A 7,011-nucleotide genomic window follows, 5' to 3' on the forward strand; every position below is an offset into this window, starting at 1 on the left:
CTTTCTCTTTAGAGGTTCTGAAAATATGGTGTGACAGAGTGCGAGAAAAAAAAAAAGCCTGATATGTGGCAGACGGGAGAATGGTATTGCCACCATGCACCTGCTCGTGCAGCCCCTCAGTGCACCAGTTTTGGGCAAAAACATCAATCCTCTCTTGCCCCAGGCACCTGATTTACCTGACCTTGCTGCGTGAAACTTCTTTTTGTTTCCAAGAATGAAGAGGGGCGGGAAAGAACAGCAAATTGTTGATGCAGAAGAGGTGACGGAAATCATGAGGGAGTTGAAGGCAAAAATGAGGGAGGTGCTGTCAGTCATCCAAGAGATGAGACTGAAAAATACCTCCAAGAATGGAATCACGGATGTGACAGATGTACTAAGTGTAATGGAGTTCACTCTGAGGTGATAAGTTGTCTTGTGAAATAATTCAAACACACAGCTTTGAAAAACAAACAAATGGTTTGGGGGATTAACTCACTCATATGACAAAATTCTCAGAGGCTACCTGTCCAAAAAAATGAGAGGAAAATTCACTCTGTAAGTTAATGTTTGTTGAGAAGTGGACATGTAATCCTTAAGGCCACCATTCCATTACCCTGGTGACATCTCATTTCATAGAACCCATCCATTCCACTGGAAACATTGACAGGAACAATTTACACGCCTACATTGTATCCCTGTTTAATGAATGAGGAAAATGAGACAAGGAAAAGGAACTAGCAAAGGGTGATACACACACACACACACACACAAATATTAGGTCAATTCTAAAAGTTTGATGAAGAATCCATTTCTTTATTGGTGAGTTTTTCAGGTGGCGAACGTTCCTTAGGTCCCAGGGCGGTGTTGCTGTGGGCAGGCAGGGCTGGGAGGGCGGGGGGGGGGGGGGGGGGGGGGGGGGGGGGGTTTGTGGGAAGTGGGCACCTTCTTGAAGTGCACAGCAGAGAGGATTCCCAGGAGCTGGCGGCTGTGCTTATGGTGGCCTTGAGCCGCTCGTGGTTGTTGTCAGTTTCGGGCTGGACATGGGGGGGAGCGTTTTTTGCACTGCAGGATGGCACCCCTCCGACCCCCCACCTCCTCCAGTGGAGCAGCTGGAAGGCATGGCAGTGGAAGATGTGCCCTCCACGGGCAGGCGGCCTTGCTGTGGACAAGCGGGGCGATGACAAGCGAGGTGGCTTAGTAGGGGATCAGCTGTCCCAGCCTAGTCTGGGAGGCTTTGGGATGGGCAGCTAGGACGGTGGCAGTGGGGAGGTTTAGGGGGGATTCCAGAGCGATGGCGATATTTTGGTGTAAGGCAGAGCTGCCCTCCTTGGAGAGGAGGGTTTACGGAGGGCAGCTTGTCCCATGGCAGCCTGAAGGTCTTGCCCGCCACCAGCGAAGCCTTGCCCACCACCGGCCATGAGCCTTCTTGGTATCCTGAAGGGAAGGCGTGGTGGCGGTTGTGTCCTCTACTTCAGGGAGGCTTGGTTGCGTGTCACCTTGGCCAATGGCACCAGGGTGGCCTTGGGATGCGCGGCTGTGCCTGCGATGGTGCGGGGTTTTAGTGCGTGGCATCTTCTTCCACCATCTGCGTGGAGAGGCTGCCCTGCCGGCAGCCTTGTTTTCGGTGGACTGGACACTTTCAGGCGGGCAGCCCTTCTGGTGGTGCTGGGCAGGTTTGTGTCCAAAACAGACCAGCTTTAAGCCCCAACGGCTTCCCACCTTCTTGGGTGGTTTTGGGGAAGAGGTTCGGCCAGCAGAGGCCTCCTCTGCAGGCGGTCTTTCCAGGGGGGAGGCTTGGTTGTCGCCTGCAGGGAGGCTTTGCCCAGTAAAGGGCAGCAGGCCTTCAGGTATGGCTGGCAAGGACTCCCCCAAAAGTTGTCGTGGTGGACAGTTTGGAGAAGCGTCGCAGCTAGCCCCTGTGGCCTCAGAGACGCAGATGCCGGTCGGGGGGCCAGCAGTGGCATCAGATGCCGGGAGGTTTTCCGGGCAGTGAGTGGGCCCTTCAGATATTGAAGGAGTTTCCAGCATGTGGGCAGTTTCCTCAGAGTAAGGGAGTGTTTTCCATGGACAACTCGGACGGTGGCGGCGTGGTGGTTTCAGAGGAGCCTTTTTTCTGGTGGCCACCAAATGAGGTGTGTCAAGGGTGGCTGGCATGCTGTCTGTAGCAGTGCAGTCGGCCGGAGGGGCAGCTCTCTGCAGTGGTGTGGGCAGATCCTGTGGGAGATGCGCGGAGATCCTGTGGGAGATGCGCAGAGCCATCATGAGCGGTCGGGAGGAGCTCCTCTGTACCAGCTGGTCCCTTGTTGGAACACGGACTCCTTGACTGGCAACCAGGGGGCACCTTGTTGACATTTCTGAGATGAGCGGTATCGGTGCTGTCTGGTGGGCCCACTGAGGCACTGAGGTCGGCAGGCGTGGCATCTATCTCCATGGATGTGGGCAGAGTGTGTTAGAGATCTCCTGAGCCAGCAGCAGTGGTGGGGAGGCTCTGCTGCCTAACAGGTGACCCCTCACTGCCATCGGGTCTCTCTGTCTGGCAGCTTGGCCTGTGGAGGCGTGGAGGTTTCGCAGGGGGCATCTTGACCTCTCTGAGATTAGAGGTATCAGAGCTACCTGATATGCCCATCATTGCAGTGCGTTTGAGGTGCGTGCCACCTGTCTCCATGGATGTGGGAATATTTGGTTGGAGATCTGCTAAGTCAGCATTAGCTGTTGCGAGGCTCTGCTCTCTAACAGGTGACCCCTCCCTGGCATTGGGTCTCTCTGTCTGGTAACTTGGCCTGTGGTGGCGTGGAGGTTTCAGAGGGGGCACCTTTTTGGCAACTCTGAGAAGAGAGGTATCTGAATTGTCTGGTGTCCCCACCATTGCAGTTCGGTTGGTCTGCCTGGCATCTATGTCCATCAACGTGCGCAGATTTTGTTGCATATCTGCTGAGCCAGCAGCAGTGGTGGGGATGCTCTGCTCCCTCACAGGTGACCCCTCCTCACCGCCATCGGGTCTCTCTGTCTGGCCACGTGGCCTGTGGAGGTGTGGAGGTTTCGGAGGGGCCACCGTTTTGACAACTCTCAGATGACACGTATCAGAGCTGTCTGGTGTGCCCACATTGCCAGCGTGTTCGGTACGCGTGGCATCTACCTCCATGGATGGCGGGATATTTTGTTGGAGATCCACTGAGTCAGCTTTAGTGGATGGGAGGCTCTGCTGCCTAACAGGTGACGACTCGCTGCAGTTGGGTTTCACCGTCTGGCAGCTTGGCCTGTGGAGGTGTGGAGGTTTAGCAGGGGGCACCTTCTTGGCATCTCTGAGATGAGGGTTATCACAGCTCTCTGGTGTGCCCACTATGGGAGTAAGGTCGTTTGGTGTGGCATCAATCTCCATGGATAAGGACAGATCTTGTTGCATATTTGCTGAGCCAACAGCTGTCGTGGGGATCCTGTGCTCCCTAACAGGTGACCCCTCACTGCAACTGGGTTTGTCTGTCTGGCAACTTGGTCTTTGGAGGCATGGAGATTCTGGAGGGGGCACCTTCTTGGCATCTCTGAGATGAGTGGTATCAGAGCTCTCTGGTCTGCACACTGTGGCAGTGGGTTCGGTCGGCGTGGCTTCTATCTCTATGGATGTGGGCAGATCTTGCTGGACATCTGCTGAGCAAGCAGCAGTGGTGGGGAGGCTCTGCTCCCTAACAGGTGACCCCTCACTGACACTGGGTCTCTCTGTCTGGCCACATGGCCTGTGAAGGCGTGGAGGTTTAGGAGGGGGCACCTTCTTGGCATCTCTGAGATGAGAGGTATCTGAGCTGTCTCCAGTGCCCACCGTTGCAGTGAGGTCGGTCTGCTTGGCATCTACCTCCATGGGTGTGGGCAGATCTTGCTGGACATGTGCTGAGCTAGCAGCAGGGGTGGGGACGCTCTGCTGCCCAACAGGTGTCCCCTTACTGCCATTGGGTCTCTCTGTCTGGCAACTTGGCCTGTGAAGTCATGGAGGTTTGGGAGGGGCCTCTTTTTTGACATCTCTGACATGAGAGGTGTCAGAGCTTTCTGGTGTGCCCACCATGGCAGTGAGGTCGGTCTGCGGGGCAACTATATCCATCAGTATCGGGACATTTTGTTGGATATCTGCTGAGGCAGCAGCAGTGGTGGGGAGGCTCTGCTGCCTAACAGGTGTCCCCTCACTGCCATTGGTGCTCTCAGTCTGGCAGCTTGGCCACTGAAGGCATGGAGGTGTTAGAAGGGGGACCTTCTTGGCATCTTTGAGATGAGAGGTACTGGAGCCTTCTGGTGTGCCCAGCATGGCAGTGGGGACAGTCTGATTGGGGTCTCTGTCCATCCATATGGGGAGTTGTTGTTGGAGATATGCCGAACCTGCCTCCGGGACGGGGATACTCTGGTCTGCGCCAGCAGACCCCTCACTGGAAGTGTGGCACGATCCTATTTCGGATCGGTCCCCATCGGCAGTTGGTCCCTCGCCAGATTGTGGGCTCTGGGGTAAGCAGCTAGGATGGTCACGCCACGCAGGCTCTGACCCCATGGGCCAAGCTTGGTCCCACCTCGGCCACCCCCCTGTTGTGAATGGTGTCACTGGGGGCGTTTGGTCAGCAGCACCCTGTGATCCAGGATGTCTTGGCTCTTGGGCTGCTTGTTGCCCAACGTCCGGGAGGTGGTACCGGGGGGTGGACGCCATGCCTTCGGGACTGGGTTGTGAAAACTCACCCAAAACGTCCAGCTGGGGGCAGGTTGGAGATTGTGGATGTGCGCCCAGCAGGCAAGGGTCACAGGGATCAGCGCCTGGGAGGGGTACCTCGAGGGCGGCGCTGTGCTCCCCGAGGTCAAGGCTGGGCTCCTGGTGGGTCACACCGCCTGTGCAGCGGCGGCGGTGGCGGCGGCGGTGTTTGCGCACCAGGAACCGGAAAGCAGAGTGCAGTAGCGACATCACTGAGGCGCTAGCGCGAACTGGCGAGGGCTCAGGGCCAGGCTCCAGCTCAGTTCTGGCGATAGCCACAGCATGCTGCGGGGATGGCCCTGGCCCCCTTTATGACATCACAGTGTGGGGCCGTTCACTCTTCCTGACGTTGGCCCACAGCGCTGTCAGACAATGTGCCTGTGTTTAACTGTTTTTCAGGTTTCTGGGTATATGCATGGTGACTTGTATGTTCACATACGTGTGTTTACTATATATAAATGTACATAGTATGTGTAGGTATAATTGTTCCAAGAGCACCTCAGTCCATGGAGTCCCCCCTTTTTTGGACCCCTTCTCTTGGAGAATATTATGTGACCCTAAACCGATGTGAACCCCCACGGACCCTTCAGCCCGGGCCTGCAAACTTTTTGTCAGAATAGCAATCCTGTCCCTCACAACAATTCAAAAATTATTGGAGACCCTGAAATTCATAATGACAAACAAATGAACATTCCACTATCTGAATTATATCCCTCTGAATGAAACTATAACAACTAATTTCAAATTTTCCTTCATTGCCCCAGGCACATGACCAAAGAGCCAAATCTGACTCAGAATCAGTTGTCGGAGCCCTCAGGTGGCCCAGTGCTCCTACTTCCCTCCTTTGCCCTCCCCCTTCGGTGACCATCAAAGCCTCTTCCATTGGCTATGTAATTTTTTTCTAGTTGATATAAAACTACCGAACTACTCCACTACCAGAAAGATAAAATATTTACAGATAGAGACAAACAGATGACAAGTGTCCATCTTGCATGTTTGGGGCCTGTTGTCAGGAGAGACAAGTGGCTGGAGAAGGAGCAGGAGATGGAGAAGCAGAAGATGGAGGGGGAGTGGAGGGGAGGCACATGGGAGGAACTGGAGGAAAGCAGGCTAAGTGTAGTGAGCCAAGCACAAAAGGACAAGCACAGCATGAGTCTGCTGCCTGAGGGAAGCTTGAGAAGAAAACAATGCAAAGGGGGCATAGGGAAGAAGTTGCTGCATACAAACACTCCTGGGGTGAGGACCAGGTAGTGTGGCAGGGGCCAGACCAAATCCAGGGCTACATATGGTAGTCAACTAAACAGGAGAGGGGGAAAAAGACAAAGAAAAAAGGAGAAACGGGTATCAGTGGCACTACGGTACTAAACCACGCAAGGCGAGGACATTGTTTCTATCTCCACAAGGAAAGAGGGACCAGAACTTAAGCCGGTGCTCCAAGATGTGAATGCAACAGACCACTGGCATGAAGCAGGGATCCAGTCGAGAGGTCTGAGGGGCCGGGCCCAATCCCAACTACCTGGACAGCCACCCCTATCCCCAGAAGAATTTACTTCAGAGGACAGCATTGAAGCTAAAGATTAGGGAGAGGGACATGTCTGATCAGAGCACATGGGAGCAATTGAAGCGGGGAAATAGAGAATGGAGCACAGCCTGACCCTCAAAGCCCTGAGGATGATATGCTTGCTCAGAGCAACCAATGCACTGAGAGGACCATATGGCTGGCCCCTCTATGAGACACGATATCTCTCCCTGACCCAGAGTCCTCCAGGGGACAACACCGGAGACACAGTGTGGGAATTGCGCCAGATCTAACCCCACCACACAGAGAAGAAGAACACTAAGGGTGTGCAAGTGCACAGCAAAGGGAGAAGAGCAAGGAAATCACATGAAAAATAGACTTGGGGGCCATAACGTGGCACTCCATCAGACTCTTCTGGAAAACACTAGTAAACGTCAACAAAGACACCTTAAACTATTTACAGGCTTAATTTTACTATTATTTTTTTGGGGGGGGTCAATTTTTGCTGTTGTTTTGTTGTTTGCTTTGATCTGTCTTGGTTTATTTTTCCATATTAGTATCTCTGCTGGTCTGTTTAGATAAGAGAGGCTCCAGAAACAATCTGGAGGATTTGAGTGGGACACATGAGAGGGGGAGGTAGGGGAAAGGAAGTGGTGTTAAGAAACCCAGGAAAAAGGGAACAACAAGTGATCCAAAATCAGTGGTAAAGAGGGTATAGGAGGCCTGATAGGGCTTGATCATGGGTAATGTCACCCAGAGGGATTACTGCAACCAAAATGAAGGTTGAGCATGA

The sequence above is a fragment of the Tenrec ecaudatus genome, chromosome 3, assembly GCF_050624435.1.
Source record: "Tenrec ecaudatus isolate mTenEca1 chromosome 3, mTenEca1.hap1, whole genome shotgun sequence".
Lineage (NCBI taxonomy): Eukaryota > Metazoa > Chordata > Mammalia > Afrosoricida > Tenrecidae > Tenrec > Tenrec ecaudatus.